At 39.4% G+C, this 17317-nt stretch overlaps 1 protein-coding gene across 7 annotated transcripts in view; it reads left to right on the plus strand.

Annotated features, from left to right (window-relative positions):
* The window catches only part of NCKAP5 (NCK associated protein 5), a 410016-nt gene that overhangs the window by 389994 nt on the left and 2705 nt on the right, over nt 1-17317 (plus strand). The gene's annotated exons all lie outside the window — the stretch shown is intronic.

Here is a 17317-nt window from a genome sequence, read left to right on the forward strand (position 1 = left end):
ACGTGTGCCTTTGTGGTTTGCCAAGTGCCAGATGCAGATGTGTGGGCTTGTCTGATTTAAGGCAACACATTGAGCTGTCCTGTGGCCACAGCTGGAGTGTTGTGCTCACTGAACATAACCCCTTTGGCACTGTAAGGCAGGAAGAACTTTGCCTTTTTTTTGAGTAGAAGAACTCGATCATTGGAGCAGAAGCCCCATATCCCACCATCTCAGCAAGTAATTTCAAATTACAGAGAGAACCTTGTCTTTTCAGCATGTAGGAGCTGCATAACCACATCAGACACTGGCCCAGATGTTGCAAAAAGTGCTGCAGCTCATTTGCTGGAGCCCCTGGAGGAACGGTCCAAAACTGCTCATGTACGAATGCCCAGAGCAACACAGAGCTGTACAGAGCTAATTTACAGTGAGCCTGCTTGGGCACAGTGTTAGCGCAGCTCCTTATGGCCTGGTTACTCCAGGCTGTTTCTCAGCAGGGCTGGGTAGATGAAATAAGCGGGAGAGTTGATACGACCCCACTGCGTTTGGTCCCAGCCCACCCTGCTTGCCCACCAATATCTTTGCATCACACTGCACCGTGCCTTGCAGATACACCCTGAGCACTAAAATGTCTATTTGCCTGTATAACTGAAGATTACAGAAGGATTTAATAGACACTGTGGCTCTTATGTGCAGGTAGGTAGATCCCTTAGTCTAACAAGAACCAAAAGTACATATTGAATTAAAGTATCATTTACTAGTGATTTCCCTGAGTGGAAAATGTTCTGAGCTGTTTTTCAAAGGCTTGGCAGATGGAGCTGCTGTGATTTGCAGCATGGCCCAAAATGCACTAATGTTTCTGCCATTTGTAACCAGACACTCTTCAGTCCTCCATCTTTGGAAATAAAGCTTTAGATTTCATTTCTCTCTGTGTTGAATTAGAATTTTATAATAAAGCTGTAGGCCAAAATGGAATTCAGGGCACATTAACAGCAACAAATGATAAATATTAGAAAGCTTGTGAGATAGTGTAATTGTTTTAATGGTAGAAATTTTATTAGTAGTAAAAGGAAAAGCTAAAACATAAATTGGATACAATAAACATTGGCTTTACTCAATCAAGATAAGAGCAGTAGGGCAGAGAAGTATTCAGTGAGCTGTTTGTTTTCTGAAGCTGGAAAATATTTTGACTCCAAGAGGAGCATCTGATTAGCAGAGTTAAATGAGATGAATAATGCTCTAATATTTTTGTGAATTGTTTTTCCAGCTGAAACTTGCCTTCCCCATCTATAACAGTGATATGTTTTGCATAAAGCACTCAAACATCATGCAGAGAAGGGTAGGAAATGACTGATCTTTTAGGATGAGAGTTCTGTTCTGAGCAGAATACATGAGGAATAAGTTACACAGCTGATGGTAGCAGGAAACTGTAGCAGTATGCTGAAAATAAGTTAGTAAACTATTTCTTTTTTTAAGAGGTGCTTTTTCTTTTCATATATATACAGAAAATAATATCCTAATCAACATACTCTTTGAAAAGAAGGAAAATTTTATGTCAAATATCTGCAAAAATCATACTGAAATGATTTGCAGGTGTTTATAGTTTGTTCCACGAGCTGTTTTCATCTCCCAAAAGTGGTCTCACCTTTTATTTAAATGAGAAGTTTTACTGGATTTTATGCAATATGACACACGGATTGTCTAAATCCTTAAGAAAAATAATGGTTAAATATTTTTTGTGAACTTAAAACACCGTAATTTATAGCAATTTCCAAAACGAAAGACTTTATTTCTTACTGTATTTTAGGCCGTGATACATGAATTCCAGGACTTATGTGATATCCATATTATTTTCTTGGAAAGAAATATTTGTATTTCATAGGAGAAACAAACATGGGATTTAGCAGGCTTATTAGCAATAAAGTGACACAGGGAAGTTTGGGAAGTTTTAAAGATATAGCTATGTAATTTAAACGCTTAATTATCTTTCACAAAGGCTAAGAAGAATGATGTAAGTTTTCATAGCATGTGTCAGAGTCCTCCCCGCCTGAACTGCCCATCAATCCATCACTGACTGAGGCACATCCTGATAGCTCCGCTCCCATTAGTGCTGCCTTCTCTGGATTACTCCATTCTTTGCCTGATCATTAATAGAGGTCACTAAAACTTTTACTTACTATAAAAAGCTGTAGCCTTAAGAACTTCCCTTAACTACTCTAGTGTTATTCTCTGCAAATGAAACCACAAGTGATTATTTGAAGAATTATCTGAATAATTGCCGGTCAAACATTTAAAAGTTATTTTTCTGACATCCTATTACATATGCATATAGCCTATGGGTTATTGTAAAGCATACTCTAAAACAAGACCTTAGATTGCTTGTGAGCTGGAATTGCTCTTTGATTTCTATTCAGCATTAGAATAGAACAGAACAGAATATAATAGAACAGACTATTTCAGTTGGAAGTGACCTACAGCAATCATCTGACCACTTCAGGGCTAATCAAGTTAAAACATGTTATTAAGGGCATTGTCCAAATGCCTTTTAAGCACTGACAGGCTTGGGGCATCGACCACCTCTCCAGGAAGCCTGTTCCAGGGTTTGGCCACCCCCTCAGTAAAGAAATGCTTCCTAATGTCCAGCCTAAACCTCCCCATGTGCACCTTTGAACCACTCCCATACGTCCTATCACTGGAGACCAGAGAGAAGAGCTCAGCACCTCCCTCTCCACGTCCCCTCCTCAGGAAGCTGCAGAGAGAAATGAGGTCCCCCCTCAACCTCCTTTTCTCCCCAGTAGACAAACCCAGAGTCCTCAGCTGCTCCTCATAGGGCATGCCTTCAAGCCCTGCCACCAGCTTTGGTGCCCTCCTCTGGACACATTCAAGGACCTTCACACCCTTCTTAAGTTGTGGGGCCCAGAACTGCACACAGTACCCGAGGTGAGGCCACACCAATGCTGAATACAGTGGGATGATCACCTCTTTTGACTGACTGGTTGTGCTGTGTTTGATGCTCCCCAAGATGCGGTTTGCCAGCTTGGATGCCAGGGCACACTGCTGACCAGCACCCCCAGATCCTTTTGTGCAGGGCTGATCTCCAGCCACTCCTCTCCCAATTTATACTTGCATTGCTCTGTCCTAGGTGCAGAATCTGGCATTTCCATTTGTTAAATTTCGTCCCATTAATCATAGCCCAATGCTCCAATCTACCTGGATCCCTCTGCAAGGCCTCTTGTCCCTCAAGAGAGTCAACAGTACCTCCCAGTTTAGTATCATCAGCAAACTTGCTAATGGTGCCTTCAACTCCTGCCTCCAGGTCGTTGATAAATGTATTGAACAAGACTGGCACTAGAACTGAACCCTGTGTTACGGCGCTGGTGACCAGTCACCAGCCAGATGTAGACCCAATCCCTACAACCCTTTGAACTGTGCCCTTCGGCCAGTTCTTCACCCAGCGCACTGTGAACCTCTTCATTGCACAGTTGGACAGCTTGTCCAGAAGGGTTCTGTGAGGGACAGATTCAAAAGCCTTACTAAAATCCAGAAAAACTACATCCACTGCCTTCCTTTCATCTGCTAGGCAGGTAACCTTATCAAAATAGTTAAATGGGTCTTTCCCTTTGTGACCCTATGGTGACTGTTGCTGATGATTGCATTATTGGATAGATTTGGGTGAATGAAGGGTAAAGCAGAAGTGGGTGGGAATGAAAAAATTAAGTATGACTATATGATACTGCTGAGCATTATAAATTAGAATGTTAATCATACAGTAGTAGTCTATGATATTTCTTACAACAGGAATGTCTAAACTTCACCAAGACACTGTATCCACAGAAAAGTTACCAGATTGGGAAACTTGTTGGTAACACATGTACTAAGATGCAAAACAGATTTGAAATGTAAGAGCTTTTCAGACAATGCCTGAAACCAACGAATAGAGGTAGCTAAGCAGCCAGGAGACGCTTCCTGATCACTGTGAAAGAACTGCAGAGGCTTGCTTGTGGCCCCTAATCAGTAACAATATAGGCCTTTTTTTTCAAGCTTCATTTCCTAATGCTGTGACTAAATTCATATTTAGACACTTCGGCTGCCCAGTTTTCAAAGGTGCTAGAAATTTGCCGCAATTGCTGATGTTCACATTCACATACTTGGAACCTGTGAAAACCATGGTGTTCATATAGGTGCTTGAAAATTGGTTTAGATATTCTCCCTCTGTCTGGCAGAATTCTGATCTGTAGCAGCCTGCTTCTGTACATTGGCTCTGTGGGCAACGTCATGGAACCTCAGCAGGCATTTTCACCTGAGTTAAGGGGATGGCCAAATACTGTGTATTTTTTAATCTGGTCTTACAATGTTACAGTTAAGATCATATCATAATGAAACTCTTTGTACTTTTAAACCCATTTCTTTATTGCATTTTCCTTACCAGTGGAGTATGAGCAACTGGAAAATGCTAAAATGATCATCTATGTAATTTAATTTTTATTATTACTATTTTTGAAACATCATCCTTTCTTTTCATATTTCTGAGAACCACTGCAACAAGCCAGAGAGTTCAATATTTATAATGCAGCATTTCTATAAATAAAATCCATTGTCAAAACATGGAGTCTGCATTATGACATCATTAGCAGCACAGTGATGAAAACAGAGGCAGCAGAGCAAGCCAAAGAACAGCAGTGACCATGTAAAAGAGCTGCGTAATGTGGAGAGCTGTAGCCTTTCTGGTTAACTGCTGCAGACTGAATAGTCTTTGGAGGTTCTGTTTGCTCATGGTAGTTCATCACTTGTAGTGGTGACACTAGAAGATGAAGTGTCTGACTATGTAGGAAATTTAGGTATGAAGACATTTATCTGCTTGTCTTGTTCTACAGGGCATATACTATTGTTTTTTTTCCTCACATTGCATAAAAATGATGTGGTTGCTCAGTTAGTATGTTTTCTAAGTGGAAAGGGGGCTAATGTTGATGGCACCCACTAGTGTCATGCACACTGCATTTAGATCAGCAGTGTCCTTCTGCCCCTGTGAAAGTGTTTGGCAATCTACACGTTCTCCGTCGCAGCCAAAAACGCAGATACCACGTAAGGAATGCTCTGGACTTGGGATTTCGGTTATCTCCTGCCATTCCTGTGGGAGATAGACCTTCTTTTGCCTCCATATCCAGTTCCTCCAGAAGGTTGTAAGGCATGGAATCTGCATGTCAAAGGGTAGAAGAATCCAGATTTATGACTGCATCGTTATGAAGATATTTACTATTCATATTTACTCAGGGACAGAAACTACTCAGTGTTCCTGGGCTGTAAGACACAGGGCATGAACAGAAACCTCTCCATAGGCTCCATAGGCTCTGGATAGCAAAGAACCCCTGAGCTTTTACACAGGGCAGTCCAATAGAAATAAAATCACAGACAACTCCAATTGATGTATCAGAGTCTGGCTTGCTGTTGCTGGTGGCATTAGCATTTTCTAACCTGTGCTAAGCCAATTTTGTGAGACAGTTGGGAGTTTAACAAACCTATTTCAGACTGTATTTTGGAAGAATCTCAAGCATGGGGGAAACTGGTCATGTTCTGTTCATTGCAGCAGATGGTATCCCATTTGGTGTTTGTTAGCTTTGTTTGCTGCTCAATATTTTGTTTCTAGGGGAACTCACCAAGTTAAATAATTTATCTCTCTAATGCATCAAGAGTCTGATCCAAAGTCTACTGAAGTCAGTGCAAAACATTTGATTAACTACCACATACACTGGATAAAATGCCAGGTCCTGTATGTTGAAGAGCATTTCAGATGCTCTCTAGTGAGGAGACTGATACAGGCTGTCTTTCCACAGAGAATGTTCTGCCTGCAAAGAAAGAAATAAATATTCAAATAGTGACAAAAAACTTAGCAGTTAAGACTGCAGGACTGTGGAGATCTGGGTGACGTTCTGACTGACTGTCCAAATTGCTAAACTTCTCTTGCTATTAAATTCCCCATTTTTAAATAAAGACTATAAATAATACCTTCCAGCTGCATTTAGGATTTGATCCAGTACTGTTAGGAGGCTGCTCTGAGGGCTTTGAAGGCCCTGTAGCAGTGCTAAGCAAATAATCATTAGCACTGAATATTCACATCAAGCATTCTTACTCAAGATGGGGTCTTGCACTACAAAGGCTAACCACAAACACATCACCCCTCTGCTGAGGAATTTTCAGAATGTCAGAAGCAAATTCACACCCTGATCCTGCAAAGACTTTTGCGTGAGCAGAACTGTACCGCCTTCAGCAGTCCTGTATAGGAGTCTGTACAGGGCTCCTAACAACGTCTGCGCACAGAGGCAATTTTTATTCCATTCTTAGAAGTATTTGAATCCTGAATAACCTAAAACTTCAATGAAATCAACACTTTAAAGGTTTGTCTTTTTTATTCTAATAAATATCAAATGCCTGATCATTTTCAGCAACGCTTCTCAAATTATTCATTCACTAATAAGGCCTGGGAACTGCTTTACTCTATTTTTATCCAGGTTTCCTGTTTGTATCATCTTTGGTCATTCAAAAAATGAGCGCATGTTAGCTCTACAGTGTGTCTGCTTGAATTCCAGTTGTATTTTAGTCCTCCTAGTGGTCTATTACATTAACAATATTATAATCTGGATTTTAGGCATAGGAGCATGTTCTGTATTACCAGTATCTCACAACAATTCACAGCATTAATACTGCAATACCACTTCTGTATTGCTAAGGTCAGTGACTCTCCTAAAGCATTCATCCAAAAATACATTCATGTGGCTGGCTCTCACTTCACGTACACATTTCTTTATTTAGATACAAATTGTAGCAAAATCAATACAAAAAATACTACATTTTTCTGTCACTGCAGGAACCCTGTCCTGGTTCCTCACACATATTCTTTCTTTGATCATTCCCAACAAGATTTTCTCACAGCCAAATGGCGGGGTCAGACCCCACAGAACTGGGGTTCCCAATATATATTTTCACTGTGCTTCCTTTCTCTGAAAAAGCTTCCAAAGCCTTGTCAAACTAACACCTCGCATTCTAAGAGCGGACTTTTTTACCCCGGGTGGCCTCAGCATAAATGTTTACCAGCCTTTTAGATCCTCTTAGCTGCTTAACCTGAACCTTGCTGGTATCCAGGGGAGGCAGAGATGGAAAGGCAAAGGTCTGTCCAGCTCACTTGTCCTTGACTCCTTTCTGTTTCAAGGCTGGTCCCCTCACAGAGACTTTGCAACCACTAATGCCTCCTACAGATCCAAGTGAGACACATTTTGTATGCTTGGCTGAACCACAAAGTAGACTAGAGGTTCTCAAGACCAGAAACAGATGCGCTTGTATCTAAAAGGTGAAGCAAACAAATCTAAACCCATAGATTTACTAAAACCCCCTCGGATCTCAGCCAAATTATACGTATATTAATCGAAGTATATATCACTGCTTTAATTTTGTGAGGAGGCAAGTTAACACTCATAAATCTGGCTGTAGGAACTTCCATCTGCATCTCCAGCAGTGGTCATCTTAGTGCCTAGCATTACTCTGCTTAATTCACAATGGTTCTTTTTGATCATCCGTTAGAGCCGGGCAAAGGAGGAAGCGAGGAAGCACATTTTTTCTAGTTAACACCAGTCTGGTTTCTGATGGATGGAGGCAGGATGGCTTCTGTATTTTGTATATGCGAAGTAGGCATTTTAAGAGTGTGAATGGCTGGCCCCAGGAGTAGTAGTGGTCAAAAGAAACCTGCAGCAATTGTGGAGGTGAGACCAGGGAAGGAAACAAAGAAGACATGAGACCTGGCTCCGGTGCTTTTTTGATACCAGGAGCATGTCTGTGGGATATGGACAGTACAGGAATCACAGCAGTGTAGTAATATCTCAGAGGTGAAGCAGAAAATCTTTGTAACATAATGGATGGGTAACATTGAAATGAGGCCTTGCAAGTAGGCACAGCCAAGAGCTCTGCTCGGCCAGTCTCTGAGGTGCCTTACTTGCCTCAGTTCATATCACCATGCTTCCCAGTTCCACCATTTTGGCACACTTCTTCATCCTTCCTTTTATATATGGTGGGGAAGTTGTTCTTTCTCTCCTCATGGGTTATGCCACATCCTACCATGCTCCTTTGTTGTCTCTGTTTATTCCCTTGTTCAGCAGCTGCTTTTATGGTTCTTGTTCAGCTTTTAGCAGGAGGTGCCCAGGGTGTGCCTGTAATGCCTTCTTACAGCGGACTTCTGTTCTGTGAGAATAAACACAGGTTTGGGTCACGGAATGGTTTCCTGAGCCACCAATACATCACACTGGGCACATTCCTGTGCCCACGTGCACAAGAAGGTTGCTAGTGCTCCGTTCCTCTTCAGCACCTTGAGTGGGGAAGCCAGGCAGGCACCTGCAGCTCCCCATGCTTTCACAGGGAATCTGGGAGCTCCTGCCAATGGGCCTGAGTTAACAATCATGTCCTCAAGCACATCTGAAACTCAGCCATTAATTTCTCAGCCTTTAAATTACATTTTTTACTTTATTATCTTCCAACTTTGTTTTTACTTCTTGATTAATTTTGCGTTGGCTATTTAATACATTGTTTGGTTAACTAAGTCATGTAGCTGTTTATAATTACTGCCTTACTATAAAATCATCGTAATAGACGGTTGCTTGGGGTTTTTTGTTTCCTTTCCAGTAGAATAACAAGTTATTTTATTATTCAAACAAGACTTACTTCCTCCTGTTTTCAATAAGATTTTTAATAAATATGTAAATTTAAAAATTAATTTACTGCATACGTTTGGCAGCATGATTCTTGAACTGACAAAGGTTTGATGGATTGTAAAATTATCCTCCATAAAAATCATCAGTCATAGTAAACAGAATTTATCAACCTCTGGTAATTTTACAGCTTTTTCTTCATCGTATCTTCTGTTAGGAACTCACTTAAAATTGATTATAATATAGTATATTTCTAGAACCGTAATTCATTCATAGATTAATTAGATTTTAGGTTAATATCCCATCATGGTATAAGACATGAGCCAACAGTGTTTTCCAGTTGTTACAGAACTGCAGTGGAGAAACCTTGATTACTGTTCCCATGTGGTTTAACTGCCAAGACTAATCACTAATCAAATTCAAACGACATAAAATGGAACATCCTTCATAGCATTTATTTTCTAGCTGACTTACACTATGGGCTTTTTATTGATACCACTTGGTGTACTGAAATGAACTGAAAACTGCAAGAGAAGTTTTATCCTTCTGCTTTAGTACGATTCTGCAGCCTATAGCTGAAAATCTTGCTCAGATTTTTGTGCATATTGTGCCTCTGTCCCTCAGAATATTCTGCCCTACAGCAAAGATAAATTGTTTGCATAAATTTAGAAAGTACATGTAAATAACTGTACTGTTACGTAGGATTTGATGGCAGATGAACTTAGGTTTCCATTCTGCAATACATGCTTTGCTTGAATCAGTACTGAAAATTGTGCAGATCATAACGCCAGCTGAAGAGGTGGCAAGTGCAGTCATGTAACCAGCATCATTATTTGCATCTATCCTGTCCCAGTTTTCTCTGATTACAAATGAACTTTTATAGTGTCATTGGTCAGAAAGCAGTATGCACATAGTTCAGGCTGCAACACGTTTACTTGGAAGGCAGCCTGGGCTACAGCCTCTTCCGCTGCGGCCTCCAGGAGCACTTACCTGTGCAACACGTGGCATGATCGCCCAGCCACATCTCCTAGCCCTCATTTAGGGAAGGTGGCATCCACATCCTTATAGAAGAGGGAGACACCTGGTGGGTTTCCTTAGTGCCTTCCAGAGGCCAGGTGCCACAGAAGGCGAAAGAAAGGGCAATGGGTTTTGGTTAGATTCATTAGAGGTAAAAAAACCTCTGATATGTAGGGAGTTGATTAAAATCTGGAGTGGAAAGCAAAATGACAGCTTCAGGCTCCTAAAATAAACTATTTTGTTGGGGTGGGATTCAAGCATGCTAAATCAGAATTTTTTAAGAATAAAGAAAATCTTACTTCCAAATGTAAAAATTATCACCTCTGTATCTCTGCTTGGTGAGGGCTTGGAAGAAGTATTGTTCTCATGTGTGTGCACCATGAACGCAAACATGGAGGCTCCCTCCACAGTGGCTAAATGTGCATTTGCGCAGAGGTGGACTGATGGGTCTAGAAGGATTGTTCGTCTCTTCCCAACTGTCCTCCTCAAAGGCAACAAATGAGAAAACTATTTGCTGCGGAGCTCACTCCTTTGGTTAAATGACCTCTATGAATCATCTTTAAAACCTGTAAGAAAGTACATTCCCTTTCTTTCCTCTGCAGGTCTTACACCAGAGGTTCACACTCTTTGAACTCCCCTGCAGGCAGCACAGCCCTCTTAGTGCATACAAGAAGTCAATTTTCATAGCCGGGAGAATTATTTCTACACGGTTTCTTCATACCCCTGATTTGCTCTTGGTGCTGCCCCATAACATTGCTCCTTCTCCATCTGCTGCTTCTGTCTTTTTGCCCTTAGGTCAGCTGATGTACCTCGGAGAGTCACAGGCTAACCTGAAGTTAATCTAGCCCAGTACTCAAAAGAGAAGATTACTGGTGTGGAAAATCATTGCCCACCACCAATTACCATTTGCAGTACAGTCTTGAAGTGCAATTCTCTTTCCATCAGCATGCAGGGTGACTGACATACAGACATTACAGGCCAGGAACTCAGACATCACTGGAGAGTGAGGGGATAAGTGTCTTTGTAATTACCAAAATAAATAGCCTTGTTCAAAAAAGCCAAAGGTGGAAGATGAAGACAGGTAAGAACACAGCTAATACTTAGGAACAGTAGTCTGAGAATAGTTCAGCCATACGGAAAAATGACCCTGATTACTGCAAATGTCAGTGAGAATGTATGTTGTATGAGTACGATCCTGCATTTTCTGAGTTTGAGAGGAATTTTTTGCGACAGTCTAATGTGAGATAGAATCTGTCTCTTTAAGAACCACATTTTGTATTAGATTTAAAAAAATCTTTCTTGAACCATACTTTTGTCGCATTCTTGATTCAGTTCTGAGTAAGTAGCCCAATTTAAATAGTATTCCTCTAGTCCAGGATAAAACTGTAGCCCTTTTGTTATAAAACCCCTTCTTTATTGAAACAATCAGCCATACTTTCATCAAGGTAAGGACGATGACTTCCATTCAGTAGGACAAACCCCTGTACACATAAATGCTGTGTGGTAAAATACAGTCTGATGAATACTGAAACAGAGAAGTTACTTAGGACTGCTTTAGTACCAGTACCATTCGGTAGGTTATCACTGGCAACATAATTTTGTCAAGGAAAAGTATTGAACTTCAGACGGTTAAGTTGAGTTCAGTAACTTTGTCAGCAATCTTATCATTCAGTATGAATTTTTTTTCACTGTGATTTTTTTCCCCATCTCTAGAAAAATCAGAACAATTTAGTTATCTAACTCCCTCTAAAAGTAGAGCTAAAAGGATCTCTAAAAAGTGAAGTGTATCCTATGCGTGTCTTGTTCATTTTCAGTCTGTCACGTGCTAAAAACTGAGTACCAGCTTCCTTTCCCACCGTGGATATTTCTTCCTTAATGCCTTGTGATGAGCCTCTGATTGCTGTTAGCATTGCTTTTAGTGGGTAGATTCCCTCTGTGAGAAGCAAAATTGGTGATTCTGCCAGCGTGAACAGTGAGGCCCTGCTTCCTTCTGGAGGAAGTTCTGGTGTTTAATTGCTTTTCTTTTTAATAAATCCCCTCAACACACTCAACTGAGCAGCTGCATTGTGTCCATTTTCCAAGGTATCGCCACCTAGAATTGTATTTTCTTACTCCGTTTTAAATAAACTTTGCCCATGCACAGTGGATGCAGCCAGTGGCCGTTCTGAGGCACTGTAAGAAAACAACCACATTTGTGGCATTCAGTTCATAACTGAGCAGAAGGTAAAAAGCTAGATTTACCTCACGTGGAAACTGGGACTTGAAAATTCTGGTTTATTAAATTATGCAAAAGTTCAAAGAGGGTTGGTATATACCTTATCAGGTCAAACAATCCTGTCATGTCACAAAACAATCATATACTTTGTAAATTATGAGGATGATATTCTTGGCATTAGAATGCTGAATGTACCTAGTCATCTCGTCATTTTACAAAAATTATGCTTTTGAAAGCATAAGGTTCGGTTCATTAAACTATCTTTTATCTCCTGAATTGCGCAAGAACTCAAGCTATAGGCAACGCAAGTGTCAACTCCTTGGTCACCTATTCATTAAATGATAGCTGTTTTGTCCAGATCTGCAGTTATGAATCGTACACAGTTCATGCTAATCAGCTTTATTTTCTCTAAGGTAATTTACTTACAATTCAGGCCCATCAGAAATGCTGTCCCATAATGCTGTAAGTGGATGACGATATGTACCTATGTATTTATGGCTTTCCTATAAACTGCTAAACAGACTAATGAACTTAAAAATACTTCATATCAATGCATTTTTTTCCCAAGAAAAGAAACTGGCACTTATTGCTTATCTTGAAAATCTGATGCTGTGTCTTTGACAATGTCATTGTCTGCTACCGCAAAATAATTGTGAGATTTCTGCTCAAGTAGAAAAAAGAAAACTGATTCATTATTTCAAAAATTATTTTAGTGTCAGTCCAGAAAATAGATGAAAGCTTCTGACAATATACAAGGGAGAGCAAGGCTTAACTCATGATTTAAGGTTATGCTTTAAAGAGAAAGAAGTTCAAACATCACATTTTTAGCTCAACTGTGTTACAGCAGAGGTCATGCAGTTACAGCTTTCACCTTTGTAGTTTCCTGGATGTGAATGTACAACTATTTTCACTGCAGAGTGTTACCTGTCCACCTGATGTTAAATGAGACCTGGAGACTGTTCACTTTCCACAGAGTCTGCCATTGTGTTCTGACCTGGCTAGGTGATAGAACCTGGTAGTTCAAAACCAACCCCTTTCACATTACACCTTTCTACTGCAAAACGGTTGTGTAACACCACTGAATTCTGTGGGAAGTTACTTCTGATTACACCAGGATATCGCTGATCAGAGTACTGCTCTGTATGTCAATACACCTATTTTACAACAAGTTGTGAACGTATTAAAAATGCCCGACTAAACAGGTTATATATGAACAACCTTTGTAATGCTGCAACTGCATATCCCACATAGACCCATTGTGTCATAAATACAAAGCAATTACAGGACTAGAGGACCCCTAAATTGGTAAAACTCTGCATTTAAAATAAGAAACAGTGGTATTGTGGGATCAAGTTTACCTTGAACATGTACAGACAAAGCAACTAACAATTTTTAAAAAGGTGAAAAAGTCAAGAAAATTGTTTTCCTTCACAATAAAGTCTTAAAAAATAACTAAAAAAATAAAAAGTGAACATACTTCGTATCTCCTATTAGAGATCAGATCTGAAATGAAAGACCTTGAGTTATACAATTAAGTATTGATTTTGTTGATCTATATTTAATTCTCATAGCAATTTAGTTGTTTTTACCCAATAGTGTTTTGCAGTTATACTTCACTTGAAGGAATGCCCTTCTTGCTTTTGTGTTAATCTAAAAATTAAATTGCCCGGTGCATGACAGACATAAATAAAGTTCATTTTATTCTTGTGTGTAACTGATTCTGAGCCCTTTAAAGTGCTGGTTAACTAAACTTAGACAGCTGGAAAATACATTTGTCCTGCAGAATGGTTCATTGCTAATTCTGGGCTCTGGCATGCCTTCTAAGCATAGCCTGACCTTCAGGCAATCAGGGCTTCTGCGTGTTACCATACAGAAGAAATGGATTTGCTATTGCATTCCTTTCTGCGTGCCTGCTTGGGGGTCCTTTGTACCTGTGGACCAGCCCATCCTTCCCTGCTCCTTCCTATTAGACCTGCAGAGTCTTTGTGCCATTCAGAATAGCTACAGTTGTGACTGGTCCTTGATCACACAGCACTAAAAATGCATTCTACCCACATGTAACCTCTCGTTTTTCAAGTTTAAAAAAAATCTGATCTGATGTATTAATGTAGAAATAACACCTATTTATAACGTATCAGTGTAACTGCAGGCTAGCTTTGTTTTCCTAATTTGCTGTGCTTGAAGTGACATGCCAGATTTTATTATATCACTAATGGGTTTTAGTTATTCCCTTTAGGATGTTGCCAACAAGGAAACATTATTCTGATTCATGACTCATGAGTTTATTTCAAAGTGATGTGACTCATGATGAATGTCTGTATTATGTCAGATAGAGTTTCTCCTCTTCTGACAACCAGTCACTGCTCTCAGGTGGCATAAAGTGCCCGTATGACTAGCTAAGGAACGCCAGTGGTGGGAAGCTCTCCACTCACACAGAGTAGAACAACAAATGTTCCCCATACCCCGAGGCTATAATGGTATGGATTTTCTATATGAAAATATAGTTAGTATAAGTAAAACAAGCTATACATTGATCTGCTTTAGGATGACAGGCCAAAGCTTTTACAGAGGCGCTGTGAAAATCACATTCCTTTTCTGCACTGAGCCTTTTTTTCTTTGCTTAGACCAAAATCTGTGACTTCATCTTTTTACCTTTTTGCTTAAGTTAATACTTAGGAGAACATGTAAGTGACCACACCAAATGCAGCAGACACCTTATTTATACATAGATCAGATGCATAATAGCAGCAAAGTCAACACCTTCAGGCTGAAATGGTATTTCAGTACTACCTCTGAGAAGAATTGTGTCAGGGAGCAAGCACATACTGTTGGTCCCATCTTTGCTCTTCTAGCAATGCTGAACAAAGTCACCAAGGCCTTTTTTTTTCATGTGATGATAAAACCACCGGTTCATTGTGCAGCAAGTCACTGCTAATACAGGAAGGGTCTGACTGGAACCCATGGCCTAGGGGTTAGGTGCTCTCTACACTATTACCAAATCTCACCCAGTTCTCATGGATATAAAATGCACCTGATCTGCTGCCAAATGTTCCTGTCTGCAGAGAAGCTACTGATTCATATTAGTGTGACTCTCAAATACATTAATGAACTAATTACTTTAAAATGCACAATACTAATATCTTCGAGCTAACCCTTGTTCTTTGTTATATCTGTGACTGCTGAAGTCAGTAACAAATCTACATGAACAAAACTAAAGACACTACTTAACCGCATACACAATTTATCAAACAAATTCTAATAATAGTTGCTTTGGTTTTGCCTTTTGATTCATGTAGCAGCTGTTGTGACTGCCATGAAAAATATGAAACTTAATTAAGGATGAATCTAAGTAAATACTCTCCGGTAATTTTTTCCAAATGGTATCTATTGTAACTACAGAAAAAATTCTTACAGAACTTGGGGTATCATTTGTTCTGACACCCCAAGTTTAAAGAGATTATCAGTGACTTTTCAACTCTAGGAATGTACATAATTTTGTTACTGTGGGAGAAAATTATTTGTTCATTATGCAGATTCTTACATTACTGTCTGCTTGAAGTTTTCTTCAGTTTTGGTCATGGAGCTCAGGCTGTGAATTAGTTTTCTTCTATGTGTCAACGTCTAGAATATGATATTTTAACTTTCTAACTACAAATATATTTTTCTTCCATATATGATTTAACAGAAAATTTAACAGATTTAAGTGCAGCTGTACTAATAAAATTGTGAGATAAAATCATATTGTATATCTAATATCTGAGTACAGTTCTAGAATATTAATTCCCTACCAAAAGTCCCACCCAGATGATCCCACATTCTTACCTGATTAGAAAATGAGCAATAAGTGGCCTGAAACAGTGTATTGTAGCCAAACAGGTGTCACCTGAATCAAATGAAAAAACACAAAGTATTACTTTCCACATCACACAAGTATTACCTTTGCACCAAAAAAAGGTTTTATGGTTTTTTGTTTTTGTGTTTTGTGTTTTGTTTTCACAAAAGGATGTAACTGGGCATTAAGACATCTAAAAAGGGCAACTGTATGTCCCAAAAACATCCATAACTTATTTCTGAATTCTGTCTCTAGTTTAGTAACAAATTTTGCTACAACTTTCAGAATTAGTTTTGCCTTTATTTCTTGATGTGTCATAGATGCACTGTTCGCTACTCTGTATATCTTTTGCCGGTGTTTCACCGATGGGCTTCACTTCAATTCAATTTCATTTCATTCAATGATTTTCCTTAAAATTTGTAGAGAATGCTTTTGTTCCCTGCAGTTCCTCAGATCTATTTTGTAAACTGTTAGCCTTATATTAAATTACAAACTAGGGTGTGATTGAAGCAGGACTGTAGTTTAGGTTGTGCTTTTAGGGTATAATTAATTATCGATACTACGTATATGCAGAATATACCGCTGAATTCACTCCAGTCTGTCCTGTGGTTTAATCTATCCTTCAGCCAGCCAAAGATCCTACTCTTCATTCTGATACTTCATCTGGACTGCTCTGTGCAGCAAATACTCTAGGTGTCTCTGCTCCTCCTACCCAAGAGCTGAAATTGGCTCCATTTGAATCAATAGAAGTTTTATCATAGACCTTACTAACACCCATATTGACTTCTTGCTGCCCCAAGTCTGTGCTAAGCAGCCACATTCAATTTATCTAAAGAAAAGCTATGACGTGGGATAAATATACACAAAGAAAAATCATTTAGTCTGTCATATAATAAAGCATTTTAGGCTCAGTACTCTGAAGAGCAAAAAGTGCTAATATGTATGTTATTGATGCCATGTCTGAGAATTTTCTCACCTGGCCTACAGAGAAGTGAAACTATTTTAGTAATATTGTATAATATTTCGAATGAGGGCAAAGGGAAGAACATTTTAAGCTGAAATTGTGGAGAATTTATATTGAAGGGTCCTAAATTTGTGTCTGTTCCCATTTCCAAGGGTTATATTCCTCTATTTCAGAAAACATCATTACAGGTATTGGAGACCTTAGTTTTAACTGTCATCCAAAATCAAAACCTAACATAACACGCCCTAAAACCTTTTAGACTGAAGATTAATTAATGAACCAAATGGAAAATTTTCATTTACTAGGACTTCAGTATCTCCTGTTGCTTTGCTTAAGTCTGTTTGAAACATTTGATAAAAACACTAGCCTAATCCAGGCATTGCTAGCTTATGAAATATGACACAAGCACAACATAAAGAGTCATTGGATTGGCATTTTGATTTTTATCTAACTTGTCATAAAAACAAGCAAACTATGTAACAGTTTGCCTTCCTCTTGCCCAAAATCTCCAGGAATACACAGCAGAGCATGCGCAACGTTTGACTGACTTGAAACCTGAATTTTTCAAAACATTCTAATGACCCTTTACAACTGCATATGTAATGACCCACATCATCCATGCA

This window comes from Phalacrocorax aristotelis, chromosome 5, assembly GCF_949628215.1.
Source record: "Phalacrocorax aristotelis chromosome 5, bGulAri2.1, whole genome shotgun sequence".
NCBI classification, from domain to species: Eukaryota; Metazoa; Chordata; class Aves; order Suliformes; family Phalacrocoracidae; genus Phalacrocorax; species Phalacrocorax aristotelis.